Source organism: Alligator sinensis, unplaced genomic scaffold, assembly GCF_000455745.1.
Source record: "Alligator sinensis unplaced genomic scaffold, ASM45574v1 scaffold517_1, whole genome shotgun sequence".
Taxonomy (NCBI): domain Eukaryota; kingdom Metazoa; phylum Chordata; order Crocodylia; family Alligatoridae; genus Alligator; species Alligator sinensis.
Genome location: NW_005842236.1, coordinates 69,012 through 91,873, shown reverse-complemented (window position 1 = coordinate 91,873; position 22,862 = coordinate 69,012). Strand labels below are relative to the sequence as shown.

General features: G+C 45.2%; 1 protein-coding gene across 1 annotated transcript in view; it reads right to left on the bottom strand.

Moving 5' to 3' along the window:
* KRAS (KRAS proto-oncogene, GTPase) overlaps window positions 1-21,899 on the bottom strand; it is an 89,375-nt gene extending 67,476 nt beyond the window's left edge. The window contains exon 1 of the mRNA XM_025208539.1: window positions 21,878-21,899. The gene's annotated coding sequence lies outside the window, so the exon portion shown is untranslated. The remainder of the gene's footprint in view (window positions 1-21,877) is intronic.
* Between the last annotated feature and the right edge of the window lie 963 nt (window positions 21,900-22,862).

Sequence of the window (22,862 nt, the reverse complement as noted above, 5' to 3'; positions counted from 1 at the left end):
CATAGAAGATTATATTGTCCTTTGTCCATAAGAGCTTAAGATCTAGGGAGACAAGTAACATATAAAAGGCAGAGAAGAGAAACAGGAAATCAGATAGGTGTGCATATATGCTCCAGTACAATGCCTGTTGCAATCAGTATCTTTCTATTTTTATTGGGATATATATGTGGGTTATTTTATTTATTAAGACCCTAATCATCCAGCTCACCATTTATAAGCACAGCAGTATACTTGCATGCAGTGGATTACAGAGCCATGACCTCATTGCAGGAAGGCATAAATATTGACTTTTTCTAATCACCACACTGCCCTTTCCTTGAATGCATCTCTGTTCAGCTATTATATTTGCACTGAGTTCTTGTACGTTGCATTGCAAAAGAATATCTTAAAGAAGGATCTGAAATAAATGGAGTGCGATAATCTAATAGATTGGTTCACAGAGGTAAGATATTTTTAAAGAGAACCCCAAATGTATGCATTTATACAAAAAAAGAAAAACAAAAACAGAAAGCCTTTTGCTATAAGGATCAAAGGGAATGTTTAAATACTAAATGTTCTGCTTTTAATTCAGGGTGTTGGCTCAGATACTCATCAACCTCAATTGAATGCATGAGCTACAAAGATTAGCCTATCAAAGCAGAGTTTTAGCTATGTGGGGGCTGGGTAAAAATGCCTCTTTTCTTTAGCAGAGTTTCAAGACTGAGTTCTCATGAATATTTGAAATATTTTGTATGGCATTTTTAAAGAAGTCTCATCAGATTTTTGTCCTTCCTTAAGGGATGCTATTGTCTTTTCAAGACATTTTCCTTTCAGTGGTTAGTCTATAGCAATGAGCAAACCTGAAAAGAGTGTGGAGGTTTGGTTCAATTAAGTGTTTTGTATTTTGGACAAATCATCAACTAAGAAATCTGGATCCAAACTGGGTATAACAAGGAGGCCAGCATGTGAAAGTTTGGTACCCATGGTCCAGAATACAAAACTTGGTATCAAACTTAAGTGTCCAGATTTCACTAAGGAAAGACCTACCAGAAGTGACCAAAATACGAGTTGTAAATCATTAAGTGCACATTTGAGTATATATATAGATGACAGAGTTGGGCCCTAACTCTAATATATGTTATCATATATATATTATATATTAATTATATATTAACATGTCCATTAGACCACCAGTAGAAAGATAACACAGTAAATGTTTTATTAGACCAACTAAATAGTTGGAAAAATTGTTCTTTGCCAGCTTTTGGGCACAAACACCCTTCTTCAGGCATATGGAGAGTTTGCACTCCCTATGCCCAAAAGCTGGCAAAGAACAATTTTTCCAACTATCTGGTTGGTTTAATAAAATATATCATATCTACCCAAAGAACCTTGTCTGCCTATATAGGTATCAATTGAACAATGTTTTGTTGAGATATTTACAATTTTAAAGCAATTTGGAAGCCTACCAGTACCTCAACCATTACAATAAAATACATTCCAAGTACCTATACATTTTGTTATTTAATTTTGGGTTTTTTATCACAGAAAATCAGAGCTTCCCCTGCCTCCTTCACTCACCAGGACACAAGCCCAGGCCCCTCACTCCAGGGCTTGTGTGGAATGAAGTGCAGGGCCTGGCTCCACCCCCTCCCATATGTGGCACAGCCTGAGTAGAGCCTGTCAGGGGGTGGGGGCAGATGTAGGCTGCCTGCTGCGGGCTTGGGCTTCGTGCCCTGCTGCTCCTCCCCTGGGCCTCTGTGGCTCTGCAGGTGGGACCCAGCACAGCAGGGCAGAGTGGGGACAGCCAGGGAAGCTTGGTGCCACCACCAGGAGCCCCGCACTTACATGACGAGGCATCCCCTGCTCACCTGGCAGCAGTGAGGGGCACAATTCTGCACCGCCAGCCCCACTGCTGCTGGGCAGGCAGGGAGCACCTCACCATGGTGATGCGGGGCTTTCAGCAGCAAAGAGCTTCCCCTCCTGGCCCTGCTCTGCCCTGCCATGCTGGGTCCCTCCCACTGGGCTGCAGAGGCCCTGAGCGGAAGACAGCTGGGAGGGGAGCCCAAGCCTGCAGAGGGCAGCCTGCCCCCGCCCCCACCCCATGCACAGATCTGGGGGACACATGCCCCTGCTGCCCCTCCCTGGAGCCAGCCCCCCTGCCCCTTGGACGAACTGCCTGGGGTTCCTTCTTGCTCCCTGCCAGAGCCCTGCAGCCATGCATTCCCAGGCCCCAAGTCCCACACACTGCCCCAACTGGGCAGCACCTACAGCCCCAGCCTTGCCCAACTCCCTCCATTCCTGGGGCCTCAAACTCTTCTCCCCGCCCCCCCACCCCAAACCAAACTTGCGGGAGCTGCTCTCCATGCTTCCTGGTGGCCATGTGCATGTGTGAGCGCACACTTGCACACGGTGCCCTGTGCCTGACCACCCTTTTCCTGCTCCCCACAGCCCCTTGCAGGATGGAACTCTGCAAGCCTGCAGAGAGCTCTTTGCAAAAGTGGAAAATCCATGTATTTCTCTGTTAAAATGAAAAATCCAGATTTTTCTCAGTTAAAAGGGAAAATCTGCCTTTTTTCCCCCATTTTTCTGTGGGAAATAGAAAACATGGATCCCTGGTTATAACACATTGTTCAGTGGCCTTTTTCTCTACATTTAGCTGTTATAATCATAGTTTATCAAAGGGAGGGTGGGGGAATGTTACATATAGAAACCGAAGAATCTTGTGGATCTTGGTTTCGGGGATGGCCAAGTTATTTTATACATAGATGATAAATCTATTTTTCATGGATTTGTAACTTAGCTGTAAAAGTACACTTGTGTGCTTGATACTTGGCAAGCAAAGCCTTCAGATCAAGAGAATAATTTTTAGCATATTCTTGTACAAGAGGATATTAAGTAAAATGTCTGGCTAGTTTTAAGGGTTGAGAGAGAAAAAGAGACACGACATAAAGAAAAAAAAGATGGTTTAGGATAGTTTTACTGTAAAGTCAACTTCCAGTTTGGCAGACAGAGAAAAATATTTCAGATCTTCAAGTCCTCTCCTCTTTAAATTACTTACAGGCCTGTTTCATATTCCAAGAGTAAATAAGGCAACTCAGATAATAATCCTTAAACAGTGCAGTCTAGGCAGTGTTGTGAATTTTAATACTAATGTTCTATAGACCAGATTCTTAGTTCCTATAAATCATCTTAACTCCAGTGATGGCAAAGCAGCATCAATTTTCATTAGCTGATGATGAGGCTGGTACGTGCAGAGAGTACCTTTCAACCAAAAGCATTTTTTAATATACAATACTACAATGGTCAAACCAGCATATTGTACACAGGTTTGAGAAGCCATCAACCAAGCTACATGCCAGATAAACAGTACTGGGGAAGGGCACGGGTGGTGGGGAGGTTTTAGCTGATGACAGAGAGAAACCAAAATTGCCACAAGATCTGCAGATCATTAGTGTGACAGTTTCATTTAAAACAGTTCCATGCAAACTACATGGACTCCATGTTTCTAGTTTGGAATTGTAGAGGGACATGTCAACCCTGCCAGGGCTTGAATTAGTGATTCTGCAGAGTCTAACTGCCAATTTCAGAGGTGGATCTGCGTCTGAGCATGCTGAGGGATGGGAGAGGTGTGGAGCAAGAAAAGCAAACAGAAAGGTGTAAGTTAACACAGGCCACTTCCCACTTTAACCAACACCCTCCTATTTTCTTCTCTTGCAGCACCTCATAAACATATATTTACACCAGCTTAGCCTCCCTAGGCTCAGTTCACTAAATTCATGAGTGATGCACAGGAGGATATAAGCTATACAGTGATATCTGAGTGTGCAGGTTGGAGTGCTAACTCCTTACCCATATCTCATCCCCTTTGCATTGCTCCAGGTTGGGAAAAAGTTGTCCTAACAGGACAGTAGCGATTTCCTGGAATCAACATTTGCTGTAAAGCTGATAGCCAGCTTCATACTACCTGCTGCCCCCGGGGCAGCCCAAGTTTTTTTAAAGAGTTTTTAAAACAGTTTTTCTTACATTGGCCAGTGATTGAGCCACAGGCTGTTGCATTCCAGCAATCCAACTGACTGCTAGAAGGCCATTTTGGACTGTGCGCCCTAGAGCAGTCTTTGGCCAAACTTGAGACATTCACAGATTCAAGGGTGCAGAACAGTAGTTTAAAATCATTGCTCCTTCACCCAAGGTCCTGTGCTGAGTTCAGCTCAGTTGGACCTGGGGACTCTGCCTTTGGGGGTCTCCCTGAGCTGGTGATTAAGGTTCACTAGCTTTGATCCCCAAAGACTCATCTTTGTTGACGTTTCACTTCCAGTGATTAGCCTTCAAAGCCATCACTCCATTATTAGCTTTGAACTTATGTCATCCCCTCCTCAAGTCTCAGTTAAGGTCCCAAGCAAAAAAGGAACCTGGTGGTCTCACCTTTGTTCCATTTGTACACCTCTAATCCACCAAACCATTGACTCAGAAGTTCCCACCCCACATATAAGAGCCCTGGACCACCCATGGGTGCCACTCATTTGACTGAAAGGGCAAGAAAAGAACTGTGCAGGGCATAAGCGATTGGTACGGGGTGCACAGAGGTGCACAGGCCCCCCTGACAGGGACGGTGCCCCCCCTGACAGCTGACACTGGTGCCCCCCTGACAGGGCTGCCACCATCGGTGGCTTCTGTGGGTGCCCCCCCAGATTCAGGAGGCACCAGTCACTCATGGTGCAGGGAAACTAATGGAGCAACTGCATCACTGAGACAGGAGAGATGAGCTATCAAGTGTCTATTGAGTGATCTTGGGATGCTGGTTCATAAAACAGAAATAAAATGTTACAGAAAACTGCTCTCATGACAAATGCCTTTTTTGGCAATGCTCTATAAAAGATTAATTTAAACCAGTGCACCCTTTGCAAAGAGTGTCATGTTAGACCTGGACTCCATGGGACACCCAATGACTAGGGAGACAACAGATCGATGTCATCATGCATCACCTGCACACATTGCTGGTCAACAGCTTTATTCAAAATGGAGACAGCTTTGGGCCAGCTCCAACAAACCAGGGAGCTACCACGAACATTAGTTCTTTCCATATTTATACACCTTGGTTTATGCTCATTAACATTTACTCCACCTTTGTCCCACCTTTGTTCCACCCTTATTTCCTCCTATCTTAAGCTCTACCTCTGTTTACTGTTTACTTCATTAGCATAGAATTTCCTATGCATTTCACTTTTTGCATGTCGTTTTGCTATGAGCGCATGCCTAAAATCCTGACCCCCGCTTCTTTTGGTCACTTGCGTTTTCTTGCTGATTTCTTCACCATCTCCAAGGTCTTGCTTCTGCTTTATCTCCTGACGATAGCCATTGGTCTGCACCCTGTTCTTCTTACACAGTGAGCTATATACCTTACAACAGTACTTAGGAAAATGCTTGCCTAAGGAAAATGCTTGCCTAAGCGTCTTGCAATGTTACTTTTAACATACCATTCTGCATTGTAGTAAGCAGCTTTGCTAGGCCACAGGTTATAGCCTTTTATTCAGCTACAAATCCAATGCTCCCCAAGATCCAAATGCTGTCACCCTAACATGTCATATGCCTCACCTCCCATTCAGAATGGCACATTTTCTTCAAGTTACTGTTTAAGGAAACTACTTCATCATTACACTAAATCACAGCTCAAAATATAATAGACTGGCATGGCTGATGACTATGCGAGGTTCTAAGCTGTATTTGATGTGTTTTGCTTCATGCAAAGCCAAGAGGTAGTAAAATAGCTATGATATTTTCTTCTTGATTGCAATTAACAAAGTGACTAAACTCAAGGATGATTATCAAGTATCTACTTAGACCAAAATTTATGTTTCTGTAGTCCAGGTACATCCAGGGGGTGTGCCCTATCCTTCAATGACAGTGGTAGTGGTCAAGCAGGGTGCTGAGCAGCTTCCTCCCCTCTCTATAGAGCTAGGCTGAAACCAAGTACCTTACTATGTACAATTTATTACAAGAATAAATACTGACATAATATAAAACATATAATATTTACAAGGCTTAACATATAATACTATATATAATATTCCACAATTCACATATAGTACCTAATATGAACCAAATAACTTACAACCTATACAACACAATTAACACATAGGGATATTAACCTATATAACCCAAGTAAATTAACAATAATATTTCTTTAAATCTTCACAAATAAAAATACCAATAAACACACTGAGGCATTAAAACACATAAAACATATAAATCCCCTTAAAGAATACCCCTAGCTATATAGCCCTTAACACAATGACAACCTCAAAATAGGGAGTGCATTCAGCACCTCCCTGAGGGGTTTCCCTGAAGCCCCTCCCCTTTAGGGCCCTGGAATGTGGACATACCCCTCCTGCAATGGAGGGTGGAGGTGGCAGACCCTCCTCACCCATGTCAGCCCCCCTGTGGGGCCCGCTTCCCCAGTACCTCAAGCTTCCTCTCTGGAAAAATCAAGTCTCATCCCCTGGTGGCTGATCCTGCAAGAGCCTCTCCCCAGCGGTGCTTTTGGATCTCCTTGATGGCCCAGTGCCCTGCACTGGGCACCCAGGGCTCTCTCTCTCTCTCACGGCAGCCAAGCCCTTGCAGGCTCTGATTCCCCAGTCTCACACTGGGGGTTCTCCCCTTTCCTGGGCCCTGCTCTGGGCACCAGGGCTCTTTTAGTTAAAGGGGGAGCCGCACTGCGGGGCTCTGGTCACTTGGCCTAGGGCTGGGGCTAACATGAGCAGCCGTGAGCTGCTTCCAAGGCGGTTTCTCCGTGTGCTGACCCACGCACTGGGTGAGGCCTGAGCAGCTCCGAGGTGCTCCCAGGGCAGATTCTCCATACGCCAACCCGCATACCGTGTGGAGCTGGAGCAGCCTTGAGCTGCTCCCAGGGCCAGCTCCCCGTGCACCGATCCGCACACCGCTGAAGCTCAGGTGGGGTCCTGAGGACGGCTGTCTCTGGAGCTCCTCTCTCCTCGCCGTCCCTCATCATCTCTCCCCAGCCTGTCAAGCATGCCCCCCTTTTATACTCTTCAGGGGCTCCACCACCAAAGTTCTCCAGACCTGGCTGGCTCAGTTCTGATTCAGGTCCAGCTGCTCCTTGCCTCCTCCCTTCAGAAAAGTGCATGATATTTCTTCCCTTTGCTGTATCCAGATTGGTGGACAAGCTCCATCAATCAAACAGCAGACCCTCAAGCCTGGGACTCTACCCAAGCCCTGAAAAATGTAAGCCTGCTACATTTCTGTTAACTATTACCATTTAAGTGGAGGATTTCATAGCTCAGATATTTAAATTGGTGTTGGTGCTACAGTTGGAGCTCTCATAGATTGTACCTAGGTACTTGTATAATTCCCAAAGCTATTGAATTGAGCACCTCCCAAGTATTTAAAAATAGAATCACAGAAACAATCTCCCTTTCTTTCTTGGCAGCTTCATAAGACTAGTAGCTTAAGGGTTGTTTGCATGTTTGTGGGTGGGTATGAGTTTTTGTCTGTGTGCATACAGAAAGAATTTAGCTTCGTTAATAAAAGAAAGTGAATTTCGCACTAAAGTGGTAGAGCCTATATTTCCTAGGAGACTCTACCAGACATTCAGGCACTGGCTCAGTCAGTTGATCCATGTCCTGATGGGTTCCATAGGTTTTACCCAGAGGGTCAAAGTGTGACCCAGACACCCTCTGCAACCTTGTGACTGTTACTCAACTGATCTGCAAAATGAGGCAAGCTATATTCTCTCACTTGTCCTCCAGGGCTCAGCCACTACTTCATGAACATTTTTATGTGCGGAAGAGAAGATTTGAAAAAAAAAACAACACACAAAAGACCCCCTGCACAGAAGAATTGTCATCTTAAGGCAGGGGTAGACAACCTGTGGTGCACATACTGCAAGGAGAAGGGACAGACAGCCTCTGTAACAGAGACTGGGGAGGGGACCTGCAGCACAATGGTAGATAGGACAGTAAGCAGAAAGCAAAGCAGTAGATCTGACAGGGAACACATGGCAGGGAGCAGAAAGCAAGGCAGCATATTGGGCAAGAAAAGGGGATCAGAGTGGCACTCAAGAAGGACACAGGGTGTTAATTTGTGGCACCACTGCCAAAAAGGTTTGGTCCCACTGGCTTCAAGTATAACTCTGTCAGGGTAAATCTAGAACAGTCTGTAATAGCTGGATTTAAAACTCTCACACTTTTCCTGCTTCAGGGTGGCTATTGATATACTGACTTACCATGTCCAAGTGCAAGGTGGACTCCTAACTCGTCTTATTTTTCTTCAAGTTAAAAGTTCAATAGCACTTTTCATCCTTGAGGAACTTCAGTACTGTTAATTCATTCATTCTTACAACATCTCCCTATGACAGCCAAGTCTAATTGAAATTGCATGAAACAGCGAGGATAAATGAAATTCCCAGGACCCTAGGAAATATGAATGGCATGTGCCCCCAGTGGCTGGGGGTGCACTGCTGCGCCGGCAGGACTGCGGAAGTGGTGGCAGGAGCCCAGCTGCGGTGAGCGGGGAGCTCCTGCAGATGCTGCCAGCACTGTTGGTGGTGGGGGGTGGTGAGTGCCGATCAGGGGTCGGCGATCAGCTGCAGACACCACTGGCAGTGGTGGTGGTGGCCAGGGGTGATCATGGACTGCCCTCATATGCCGTCAGCAGTGCCGACGGCGAGATGGCAAGCGGTGACTGCCCGCAGGGGGTGCAGGTGCACCTGTGTGCACCCCCTATGCGTCGCCCCTGCTAGGAAAAGTTGGAGCACATTCAGTCCTGCATGGCAGCAGGAGCTACAGGTGCCTCATGCAACAGGCCAGACAGAAAAGCTGGAGGGGCGGGAGAAAGGGTACAGGGAAGCACATAGGGCAGTGGGACACACATAGGGTGGTTGCTGGAAAGTCACACAGTTGGGGGAGGACAGGAACAGGGAAGCCCATGCAGCAGGGGAGTGTGGGGAAGATTATGTGGTGGGGGTGGGCATGGGGGAGGCCATATGGTGGCAGGGAGGGTGTATGGAAACCCATGTGGTGAGGGAAACTCGGGGGAGGGGCATTTAGGAGGAGGCACCCATGTGGTGAGGGAGGCCACATGACAGAGAAGTCCACAAGGCAGAGGCAAGTGCATGGGAGCTGCAGGGGGAGGAGATGTGCAGCCCCTGGCTGCTGAAATCAGACACTCCTGTAGTAGGACAAGGGTCTTTTTGTGATCTTTTTTTATTGGACCAACAGTATCTTTAGGAAAAATGTTGGACCAGCTTTTGAGCCCAAAAAGTGCTTCTCTTCAGGTCTGGGAAAGACACAGGCTAAGCTAAATAACAGAAAAAACATTGCCTTGTGTTTAACTTTACTGCTGTTACTACCTTTGACAACAGCTTTATTATTTATTATAGTCTTACAGACAAAGCAAACAGCTACTTGGCAGGAAGAATTTCACATTTATCTTTATTTTATGTGCCACCATCAGCTCTACCTGAAGCCAGACCAGACATTAGACAGGTGGCAAAAGTTGCATTTTTTAGTCACTATCTGTAAAGGCTGACTCATAGTTACAGTGTATATATTATCTGTCTGGAGATCTTTGGGTAGAAATGCAAGCACATATTAAAGGAAGGGTGTCAGCCCTGTGAATCTCTTTAGGAACAAAGTTTGACAGGAGAATGGGCAAGGATTTCATTTCTGTAGCTATTTAGGATTTTTTTATTTTATTGTGTGTATGTATATATATATATATATATATATACACACACACATATACACACACACATATATATACTGCTACTACTCTTCATAAGAAAAAAAAAGAAATTATGCTTCCCTTTAGCATCTACACATATCCAAAATACAGACTGTATGGAGCAAATCTTACAGTACTTACTAGACAAAGCTCCCCTGGAGCTAATGGAAGCAGTCTGAGTAGAGAGTGTAGGATTTGGCTCAGAATTTCTGATGGTAATGCTTGCTATTTCTTCAGTGTTATCCTCTACTATGTTACAGCTGGGATTGTAGGGTTACAGTCAGTCACTCCTTGTCTGCAGGGTGAACTTCCCAGTCAGCAGGGAATATTGCTCTCTATGCACCAGAATAAGAATCTCTTTGCCCTTTCCCAGATTTAGTTTTTGGGGTTTGTTAGAACATTTCCTTGTCCAGGGCACAAACAAGAGAACAAAGTACAAGAGGCTTTTTCAGAACACAAATAGGCACAGATTTTCTAGTAGAAGCTAGACTATGCAGTCTCTTCCTTCCCATCTTGAGTCTAACAACCCCTCTCCCTCAGTTCCTCTCATCTTCCAGATAACTAACAGCTGAGCCCTGAAACTGGACTCCAGCTGCAAAGGTTGTCCAGCATTTTAACCCCTGCCAGTCTGTTTTGCCACCCTGCTAACCTGGTAGAAAACTGGGTTACGAGGTTAGGCTACTCAGATGACCTTGCTTCAAATGACTCAGGGTTGTTCTAAGAACTATGCATAATATACCACAAGGAAGAATCCAAGCTACAAATATATACCCACTGGAATAATATCTGTGCTTACCTAACACTTCAGTCAAGAATCATAAAGAATTGTCTATAATGGAAATATTATTACCCCTGTTTTACAGATGGAGAAACTGGGTTTAAATTGGCTAAATTCACCATTTCTTCATTGAAAGAGGGAACACAAAAATTTAATACCTTGACAGTTATATCTCTCTTACCATTTGCTGCCCATCAAGCACTTCTCTGTTAAATGGAATTTATATTAAAGACTCTTATGATTAAGCAAGAGTCATTTCCATTCACTATTAATATAAGTTTAAATCAGCTCCCTGCAAGACAACTTAATTAAGTGACCCCGCTGATGAAGCAAATTATACACTAACGTCCAGCTTTGCAAGATATGCTGCTATATCCTGTGGTGCCTAAGGAATTGTTAAATGTGATTTTTCCAGGGTGATATCAAGGAATATTGGCTGCAAGATCTGGGTCTTGACTGGCAAACAGCATGCAGGCAAGTAAGCAAGCTGTTACATCCACATCAAGCAACCATTTCAGTGGGACTATGTTGGCACACTGATCCCCTGGCATGCTATCAATTGCAGTATCTGCTCCTGGCAGTCCAAGGGATGACCCAGGTGCATCTCCAGGTGATGATTTCCTCAACAACTCCAACTCACCAATATTTCTATTTTCTTCTCTCTTTATTTTTCAAACCTTTTCTCCTTCTCTCGCTGTACCATCTGTCTCACTGACCCTCCTGTTGCTGGCTGTCACACAACACCCTGCTGCCTCATCTTCTGTTCCCGTGTTGCTAAACATCTCTGGAAGCTATCCAAAGACCACATGAACTTCCTGAGCTATCCTCCTTTAGTACTGCCATCTTGTATGCCAAGCAGCAATTTCTCCTCAGCCACGGTGCCTCATACCTCATACCTCGTACCTCATACCTTTGGTCCCCTGTTCCCTCTTGTTATTCCATTACCTCTCTCTATAATGGGGTGAACAAAACATCTGGGTCTTCACTTTTCAGAGGTCTGGGAAAGTTTAGACCTGGAAATGAACTTTGAGCTGATCTTAAACGAGAAATAGATTTATCAAGTAACTCAGCTGGTTTCTGGGGAATCTTCAGAGGCAGAGTGGAAAGGAGCATGCTTCAGGGTCAAGGTTATGGAGCTGATCTGTGGAAGCTACTCTATTGCTACATGTTCAAGTAGTTTCCATAGCTTCCCTGGGCCCTTTTATGGGATAAAGAAAGCATTATTATATATCTTCTTAGATCCTCTGGTCCTAAGACCCAACTGATTCTCATAACTGACTGGATGGGAAACCTTCACTGACATGGGCTTGAACCTATACAGGAAGTAAGTGTTCCTTGTACAGCGTCCTAAAATTTGGTTCCCACTGATGTCCTACAGAACTGCTCCAATTTCAGTGCCAGAGAAAAAGAGCAAAATTTACCTCATGGCCCAGTTTCCAAACTGGACCCCCCCACACCAAAAGCCCAAAACAAAACAACCCCTCCCCGGTCATGTTTGCCATATTCTTGTAAAAATGAACAATTGAACATGCAGAGAAAGCAGACAACCTACAGGTCAGAATGATTCCCTTTGGATAAGAGGTAGGGCAGGCAGTAGGATCCATCCACAGTCAGCAAGTCTCCCCACAGCAGCATGGGGAAAATTGTCCACAGCTAAAACCCACTTCCACTAAATGCCACAGAAATCTCACATCTGCGGGCCAGATCCAATGGATTAATGGGCCAGATACAACCTGTGGCTCGTAAATTGCCAAACCCTGCCTTACAATATGCTCATCATGAAAGGATTGTATCTTTGGCATGGCCTACACTTAAAATGTTGCCAGCATACCTCTGTTAGGAGAGTCTGGGGAAGGATAGAAACAAATACATTTTTTTCAGCATAGCTATTTCAGGAAAAGCCTTAATATACATGCACTTATCATAGTATCACAGAAAAGTATGGCTGAAAGGGACCTCCAGAGGTCAGCTAGTCCAACACCCTGGCTCAGGCAGGATCATCCTTATCCAAACCATTCCCATATAAATCCTTGTCTAACTTTATTACTAAAGCCAGCAAAGGACTCTTTTGCCGATCTAGTTCATATTGTTCTGGGAACTGATGTTATACTGGCAAATGATATACATGCCAGAATAAGCTGCATCTCCCCTAGGAGGGTTTTTTAGGAAAGCTATAGCACATCTGTACTGATAGACCCTTTCCAGTGGAGACAAGGCCTTTCTCTATTTTCCACAGCATTGAAAACACCACCACTCACCACCATTCACTAATACTTTCTCCATCACCACTGTTCCATAGCCACAGGGCTCTTGGAGGAAGGTATAGGACAGTGTGTTGTTTACTGTGGTAGAAGTCTGCATGCGACTGTTTAATGTGAAGAAGCTGGTGCATGGAAACAGCAACCACCATCTTGACAAGGTGAAGATCTGAGCCCAGTGGCAAGGGAGAACCCTTGATGACAGGAGATCTCAATCTTGCTGCAGCCTTCTTCCATCTGTTCTACCATTGAGGAGTTGGGGTTGGACTGTGGTTTGTCTGGAACCTCTCCTCATGGGGAATTCAATCACGTTGACACCTGCTGGGAGGGCAATGCAGCAGTGCACAGGTGATTCACAGGTGCACAGGTAGTTTTTGGAGAGTACTGGGGACAACTTTCTGGTGCAAGTACTGGAGAGGCCAACTAGGGGCCGTGCTCTTGACTAGCTGGTCACATCACAAACAGGGAAGAATTGGTGGGGAATGTAGTAGTGGATGACAACTTGGGTAGCAGTGACCACAAGATGATTGAGTTCAGGATCCTGAGGAAAGGAAGGAAGGAGAGCAGCAAAGTATAGACTTTGGACTTCAGAAAAACAGACTTTGACTTGCTAAGGAAACTCATGTTCCTGAATCCCTTGGGAAGCCAGTCTGAGGAGGAGAGGAGTCTAGGAGAGCTGGCTGTACTTTAAAGAAGCCTTACTGAGAGTCCAGGAACAAACCATCCCAACATGCAGGAAGACTAGCAAGTATGGCAGAAGATAAGCTTAGCTTAGCAGGGACCTCTTCAGTAAACTAAATCACCAAAAGGAAGCTTATAAGAAGTGGAAACTTGGACAAACAACTACGGAGGAGTATAAGAGCATTGCTCAGGCATGCAAGAATGAAGTCAGGAAGACCAAAGCATGATTGGAGTTGCAGCTAGCAAGGGATATGAAGGGTAACTACAAGTATGTTGGTAGCAAGAAGAGGATCAGGGAAAGCGTGGGTCACTTACTGAATGGGGGAGGCAATGTTGTGACAGAGGATGCAGAAAAAGGCTGAAGTGCTCAATGCCATTTTTGCCTCAGTCTTCACAGGCAAGATCCGCTCCCAAACTACTGCACCAGGTAGCACAGTTTGGGGGAGGATGTGAGCAGCCGACAGTGGTGAAAGAACAGGTTAGGGACTATTTAGAAATGCCGGTCATGGGACCAGATGGGATGCACCCAAGGGTGCTGAGGGAGTTGGCTGATGAGATTGCAGAGCCACTGTCCATAATCTTTGAAAATTCATGGCAAGCAGGAGAGGTCCTGGATGACTGGAAAAGGGCAAACATAGTGCCCATATGAGAAAAAGGAGGATCCAGGGAACTACAGATGAGATAGTCTCATCTCAGTCCCTGGAAAAATCATGGAGCAGATCCTCAAAGAATCCATTTCTAAGCACTTGGAAGAGAAGAAGGTGATTAGGAACAGTCAGCAAGGGCAAGTCATGCCTGATGAACCTGATTGCCTTCTACAATGAGATGACTGGCTCTGTGGACACGGGGAGACCAATGGATGTGGTATATGTTGATTTTAGGAAGGATTTTGATACAGTCTCCCACAACATTCTCACAGGCAAGCTAAGGAAGTATGGGCTGGATGAAGGGACTGTAAGATGGATAGACAACTGGCTGGAGCATCAGGCTCAGAGGGTAGTAATCAATGGCTCGATGTCTAATTGGCAGTCAGTATCAAGGGAGTGCCCCAGGGGTTGGTCCTGGGGCTGGTTTTGTTCCATGTCTTAATCAATAACCTGGAAGATGGCATAGAGTTCACCCTCAGCAAGTCTGAAGATGACACCAATCTGGGGGGAGTAGTAAATATGCTGAGGGGGTAAAGCTATGACGAGGTCGAATGGTCACAAACTACTTCAGGATCGTTTCAGGCTGGACATAAGGAAGAATTTCTTTACTGTCCAAGCCCCCAAGGTCTGGAACAGCCTACCACCGGAGGTGGTTCAAGTGCCTTCATTGAAAACCTTCAAGATGAAACTGGATGCTTATCTTGCTGGGATCCTATGACCCCAGCTGACTTCCTGCCCTTTGGGCAGGGGGCTGGACTCGATGATCTTCCGAGGTCCCTTCCAGCCCTAATGTCTATGAAATCTATGAAAAAAAAGAAATCTCAGGAGGTTCAACAAGGACAAGTGCAAAATCCTGCACTTAGGATGGAACAATCCCATGCACCAGTACAGGCTGGGGGCTGACTGGCTGGGCAGCAGCTCTGCAGAAAAGGACCCAGAGCTTACAGTGGACAATAACCTGAATATGAGCCAACAGTGTCTCCTTGTTGCCAAGAAGGCTAACAGCATACTAGGCTGCATTGGTAGGTGTGTTGCCAGCAGATCAAGGGAAGTGATTATTCCCCTCTATCCAGCATTGGTGAGGCCACATGTAGAGTGCTGTGTTCAGTTTTGGGGCCCCCCACTACAGAAAGGATGTGGACAAATTGGAGAGTCCAGAGGAGGGCAACAAAAATGGGTCGGGGCTGAGGCATATGACTTACGAGGAGAGGCTAAGGGAACTGGGCTTATTTAGTTTGGAGAAAAGAAGACTGAGAGGGGATTTAATAGCAGCTTTCAACTACCTGAAAGTAGGTTCGAAAGAAGATGGAGCTAGACTGTTCCTAGTGGGCGTGTGTAGATGAAACTAAATTTCGCATTTATGTCGATGCAACTGCGTTTGTGTTTGCACAACCCAGGATTTCCCACCACTTTAAAGTCCATTTAGCTTCTTAAACTAACACTACTCAGAGATGTTTTAAATTGTGTTGCTTTCCTGTTACGCTGCTCCAAGTGTGGATTTTGTTCATGCAAACAGCCAGAGACTCCAAAGACTTGTAATTAGTCCCCTTTGTCACGTGAGGCCACTGCATTCCAGCCTCTAGCCAGTAGGCAGTGCTATGTGTTCTTTTTTACCCTCCTTCACTCCTCACCCCTCCTTCCTCTGCAGTCAGGTCAGGACATATTTGCTTGGTTGACCAGACCGACCAATTATTCTTATTTTATTCTTATTTTTATTATAGAAAGAATGGGGGAGAGCAATAGCAATAGCATAATTTTCTACCCCCTCTTAATTGTTGGCGCCCCCCTGCCACCTATTGTCTGTGTCCTCCCTCCCACCCGTGTACCCTGCTGTCCTCCAGCCCCCTCAGTATTCTCCACCTGCTGCAAGCCCTGCACCCCCCGTTTTCTGCCAATGCAGTGGCCATGACTCCTGTTGCCAGTGGCAGCAGCAGCGGTAATGGTAAGTTTTCTGCAAGTAGTTTGAAACTTTGGAGGGGAGGGAGTGAGTGGTTACATGACTTCCTTCAATACTGCAACCTGAACTTCATCATCACATCCCACTCCAGAGCCACAAGTCCAAGGGCAACAGGACATTGCCTGCCAGACCCGACACCCAGGGTATGCAGCGTCCTGGGTGTTATTTAGGTAATATGTCCCACTGAGCTTGTGTGCACACATGCACATTTGTGTATGTGTGTGTGGGGTAGGGGGTCGGGTGACAAAAGTCCATATTTTTTAATTGTGTGCCAAGCCCCCCTCCTCTTTCTCTTCTTCCTTTTTCCTCCCTCCTCACAGAAAACTTTTGTGGGTGGAACTCAACAGGGATGAGCCCACAGGCCAGTGAAGGGTAGATAGTGAACACTGGATACCAAATGAAAAAAAAAGGGTTTTTTTTGTTTTTTTGTTTTTTACATTTTTGTACTGTATATAGTTACACAGTTATTTTTGCTTAGGAAGTGAAGGGACACAAAGAGTCTGAACCTACCCTGTAAAGCCCTGGCTCATGAAGCCTTATGGAGGGTTACTGACCCGCAGAAGCTGGCTTTCAACTACCGCCTCAGCAGTTACAGGATGGCCATGAAATGTGCGTTTGGCTGACTGAAAGGACAATGGAGGGCGCGTCCATGCCAGCTCAAGATGGATCAATAAAATCTACTGGCCTTTATTGTGGTAGCCTGCTTGTTGCACAATATCTGACAGCTGTGGAGAGGTTTTCAAGGACTTGTGGGAAGAAGAAGCACAACAGGCAGTGGCCAGACAATAGAGTTGTGGGGCAGCAGCAGTACAGGGACCGAGGAGATATCCTCAAGGAGAGGCTGGTTGGGCGGACCTTGCGTGTGATTATCTGGCAGGATATATTGCTGACAACAACCCCTAGGAGTGCTTTGTTCTAACATAAAAATACATTCTTTTTTTACACTTTAAATCTGTGTCTGTCTATAGGGGCATGAGGTATTGCAGATGGGGGGCAGAAGGGAGGATGGTCAGGGGAAGGGGGAGGCAATCTGGACTGGGCCAGGGGTTTGCTGCTTCCAGACTGTGAGTGGTTTGGGGGAGGGGGGCATTACGCACCGTCACTCACATGTGAACGAGCCCGGCAGGGAGGGGGGAAACAAGCCAAACAGCAAGCCACATTTTGAAAAATATTCCAAAAAAATGTATAAAACAATTCACAACACACCACCAGAAGCTGTATGTGGCACTACAAAAACAGATTGATGGTATACCTGGGCAGGGAACGGGAGGGTTCCAAGGGAGCCCCCGTTGCAAACTGTACAAAGACCAATGAGCTCGGGCATGCTGGGAAATGTAGTCCAGTGCAGAAAAACCAAACAAACAAACAAAAAGCCAGAACAACCTCACCACCAACAACACTGACAGCAATGGCCTATCAACTGGGCGGCAACAAACACCCACCTACCCGTTACTCTTATGATAGCATAGCCCCACCGACTACTCTAATGATAAAGCAGTTATTAAGCAGCTATAGTTAATGAAAAAAACCCACAACCCCATATACTTGTAGCATGGTGGGATGGGAAGGGAAAGGAATGGGAGGGAGGATTCACACAGCTTGTCTTTGGGATTAGGATGAGTCTTTGGGATCATGTACTGATGGAGAGAGATGACACCAAATGAGCATAGGCGGGTGCAAGTGACAAGGATTTTGGGGTGACCATGACTGTGCCCAGGGGAGACTGCCAGTGAGAGTGAGGACTGCCCAGTGAGAGTCTGGGAGCAGGAACTGGGGAACCTGGGTGGTTCACATGTGCCTCCTGCTGTAATACATTAGGAAAGACATTCTAGGGGGTAAACTGGTATTTGATTCCCACTACTGAAATCTGAGGGGAATGACACACAGGGGCTTAACTCACTCGAAAGCACCGTTCATGCAAACAAAAATGCACCACACCGAAAAAAAAGCCTCATTAAAATTTTCGGGCAGTCTACATTAACTCCTGTGTCATCTACCCACGCCCAGTGGTGGCAGGTGACAGAACAAGGAGCAACGGTCTCAAGTTGCAGCAAGGGAAGTTTAGGTTAGATATAAGGAAGAATTTTCTCACTACGAGGGTAGTAAAACACTGGAACAGGTTACCCAGAGAGGTTGTGGAATCTCCATCCTTGGAGGTTTCCAAGACCCACCTAAACAAAGATTTGCCTGTGATAATCTAGTTGGGGATGGCCCTGCTTTGCACAGGGGGTTGGACTAGATAGCCTCCAGAGGTCCCTTCCAACCTTCACTTTCTATGATTCTATAGATTTGCCTGTGATAATCTAGTTGGGGATGGCCCTGCTTTGCACAGGGGGTTGGACTAGATAGCCTCCAGAGGTCCCTTCCAACCTTCACTTTCTATGATTCTATGACACCAAGCTGGGGGGATTAGTAGATATACTGGAGGGTAGGGCCAGACCTAGACAAATTGGAGGATTGGACCAAAAGAAGTTACATGAGGTTCAATAAGGACAAATGCAAAATTTTGCACTTAGGACAGAATAGTCCCATGCACTTTTACAGGCTGCAGACCAACTGGCTAAGCAATAGCTCTGCAGAAAAGGACCTGGGAGTTACAGTGGACAATAAGCTGAATATGAACCAACAGTGTGCCTTTGTTCTGAAGAAGGCTAATGGCATATTAGGCTGTATTAGTAGAAGTGTTGCTGGCAGATCTAGGGAAGTTATTGTACCCCTCTATTCAGTACTGGTTAGGCTACATCTGGAGTACTGTTTTGGGCCCCCCACCATAGAAAGGATGTGGACAAATTGGATATAGTGCACCAGAGGGCAATGAAACTGGTTAGGGGGCTGGGGCACATGACTTCTGAGGGGAGCCTGAGGGACTCTCCCCTGGTTGGTGATCAGCGGCTGGGGGACCACCCCCCCCCCCATCAGTTATCTGGTGCCCCACTCCAGACTTGGGAGGCACCAGTCACCCATGGGAACAGGTTACACAGAGAGGTGGTAGAATCTCCATCCTTGGACGTTTTTAAGGCCCCACTTGTCAAAGCCCTGACTGGAATGATCTATTTGGGGATGGTTGTGCTTTGAGGAGGGGGTTGGACTAGCTGGCCTCCCGAGGTCCCTTCCAGCCCTAATTTTGTATGATTCTATGATTAGAACCTGTATATGGCTTTCATTGACTGCACTGAGGCCTTTAATTCCATCAATCGCAAAGCCTTGTGAAAAGTACTGGCCAGATTTGAATGTTGTGAAAAGTACATCAAGGTCCTGAGGCTTCTTCCCAACCAAATGACTGCAGCCATCCCATGTAGCAGATTGGAAACAGATCCATTTGCCATCTGAACTGGCATGAGGCAAGGACATGTCATTTCCCCAACTCTGTTCTCCATTTTTTCAACAGTCATCTTGGTTCTTATTAAGTACTACCTTTCTGCTGGAATTGACATCAAATACCAAATGGATAGAAAGCTGGTCAATCTGGGATGTTTTTGGTCAAAGACCAAAGTACTCAAAACAACCATCCTTGATCTTCAGTTTGCCAAAAGCTATGCCATCCTTGCACAGACTGAGAAAAACCTTCAGATACACTGGATCTTTTTGGAGAAGCCTACCAATCACTGGGCCTCTCTCTCAACATCAAGAAGACTAAAGTGCTCTATCAGCCTTCCCAAGTCATGAATGTGACCCCCCCCCCCCACAAATTACTATTGAGGGAATGACCCTGTAGTTGAGTACTTCTGCTACCTCAGTAGCTACTTCTCTCAGACAGAGAACATTGATGAGGAGATCCAGCACAGGATTCAGTGCACAAATGCCTCGTTTCGGAAACTGCTTCAATGCGTCTTTATTCATTGCAATCTCTGGAAAGACACCAAAGTCCAGGTCTACAATGTAGTCATCATCTCTCCTCTCCTCTATGGATACAAAATGTGGGTGACCTACCATTGTCATCTCAAGAGCCCGGAAAGGTATCGCCAATGATGCCTCCAGGAAACCTTCTACATCCAATGTGAAGATCACCTTACAAATGCCATCATCCTTGCTGAAGCCAAGGTTACCAGCATTGAGTCAGTGATTCTCAAACACCACCTTCACTGGACTGTACATTGTGTATGAATGCCCAACTCAACTCCTAAAACAAGTGCTCTACTCCTAGCTTTGTAATGGCCTGAGATCTTGCAGTGGCCAGAGGAAATACTACAAAGGCATATTACAGGTGTACCTCAAGAAAACGGATGTCAATATCAAGAGCTGGGAGGAGCTGGCTGCCACCAAATCCAATGGTGCTGCAACATCAACCAACTGCCAGCCCATTTCAAAGTGAAGTATCTTGTTCTTGAAGCAGAGAAGAGGGAATGGAGAAAGGAAAAGGAGAGAAATCCTAGCTTATGGCCTACTCTCCCTGCAACTTCTGCTCAAGGATTGGACTCTGAAGTCACTTTAAGTCCTATCAATGAGCCACAGTAGAGATCATCCTCAAAAATCGAGGGATTGCTACTGCCGCCGCCAGCCTGACCACCTTATAAATTACGTTCTGCCACCATTTCCCTCTCACCCGTCCTTAACCACGCCTGTGGCCTACAGCTGTTGAAGGCTATGCGGAAGTGCAATATAGGGCAGATTACATAAACTACATCTCTCTTGAACTGGGGGAATTTGCCTTCCTCAATACTGACCTCTATACACTGTTTCATGGGCATAAGGGGGTCACAGCAGAGAAAAAGAATCTCTTATTGTCTTGAGTTCCATGGAACAAAACACTTATAAGCTGGACTCAGACATCTGTTCTATTTTCAGCCATCAAAATTTAGCTCTTTGGCTTATAAAAGCATTTCCCTACTCTCACTCCTCCTCTACCCAATAATTTCCAATAAGGAGACAATGCCACAGGGTGCAAGGTAGGCTCTGAAGTATCCATGTAGGAATCTTTTCAAGTTTTCTCCTTTACTGGGCCTGGAGTAGGTCCCACTTCCCACACTAGAACAAGTCCCACTTCTGTACTCTGCTGCTGCCTCCATTTAAAACTAGAATGCATGAAAAAGCTTCAGATAAAAATGTGGCATAATTAAAAGTTTAAAACATACTATCCACAGAGTCACAAGAAAAATCAAAGAGACCCCATAAAAATCGGAGCTATTTTTTAAAAAGCTACAGAAGGCATGATAGACAATCATGGGCAATTTAAAAATGTTCTCTTAATAAGGCTTTTCATTAAAAAGAAATCCAAGATGACTTTCAATGCAATTATAACTGTGTATATAGAGCTAATTAACTGAGTCCTCAGCTTTTGGCACTCAGAAGTTTAATTTTTTTCTCACAATCTAGGCATATATTAGAGCTGTGCCAGTAATCAATTATTTGTTTTCTGATTTAATTTTCTTGGTCCGTTTTCACTACCTTTTTTCATTTATTTCTGCCAATATGACTCAGCATCTCAAATGCTCACAGAAAGCATTCAGACAATGAATTTCCTCAAACTGTATGCAGAAGCTTCTGCAGCAAAATAATGTCAGATTGTATGCACAAGTATTAACGAGGCATTAAATTGCTGCAACCAACTCTGTGCTTTAGCCGTGGAACTATCCAGGTGTCTAGTGACTGATTGGAGCAAAGGACAGACTTGTTCTTGACAACATGGCTTGAAAACCAACCCCTTCACTATTAGAACTAGAGTCAAGCAAGGATGCATGATTATACTGACGCTCTTTGCCTTCTATATCAGTTATTCCACATCTCATTGCTGATAGATTTTTATCTGGAGCCAACATACAACACTGCCTGGACATAAGTCTCTTTAACATCAACCAGTTATGTTCCATCCAAGCTAACCAAAACCACAGTTACTGACCTTCAATATTCTGATGACTGTCTGTGTTGTGTGTGCCAACTCAATCAAAGATCTTCATATCACTCTTAACTGCTTCTGTGGAGCATATGAAATGCTTGGATTCACTGTCAACTTTATGAAAAGCAAGATATCTTACCAACCCACCCAAATAAACCAGCTGCTCTTTCACATATTACAGTTCAAGGTCAGTCCTTGGAGAATGTTAAGCATTTCCCCTACCCAGGCAGCCACCTTTCCCAAAATGTGAACATAGAGGATGATATTCAGAACTGGATAAAGTCTACCACTGCTGCCTTTGGACATCTTTGAAATCGTATCTTCAGTGATCTTGACATCAGGACCCAAACCAAACCTCTTGTTTACCAGTCTGTTGTCATCCCTACCCAGTTGTATGGGTGTGAAACTTGGATGACAAATTAGAAACACATGAAAGTCTTGGAATGTTACTATCAGCAGTGCCTTCAGAAAATCTTCCACATCAGTTGGAAGGACAGAAGAAGGAACACTAGTGTTCAAGCTCAAGCAAATATCACCTACATCAGCCACATTTATATGGCACCAGCTCTATTGGACAGGACTTTTATAACAATGCCTGACAACTGGCTCCCAAAACAGGTCGTATATTTCCACTCATGGATGGTCACCACTCTAGAAGTGGGCAAAATAAGAGATTCAAGGACATCTTGAAAGCCAATCTAAAGACATGCAATATTAACACCAATACTTGGAAGACTCAAGCTCTGAGTTGTCCCCTATGGTGCTGTGATGTATGACAAGACATTGACTGTTTTGAGCAAACATGTCTCACTATGGAGGCAAATAGATGAGAGTCAAAGAGAAAGAGTCATGACCCAACATCACCAGGATACACTTTTCTTCCCAGAACTATCAGTCACATCTGCAGTTGAATGTGTGGATCTCAGATCAGCCTCCTCAGTTATCTCCACACTCACCAATGACCTCCTTGTTTACTGGAAACTGCCAT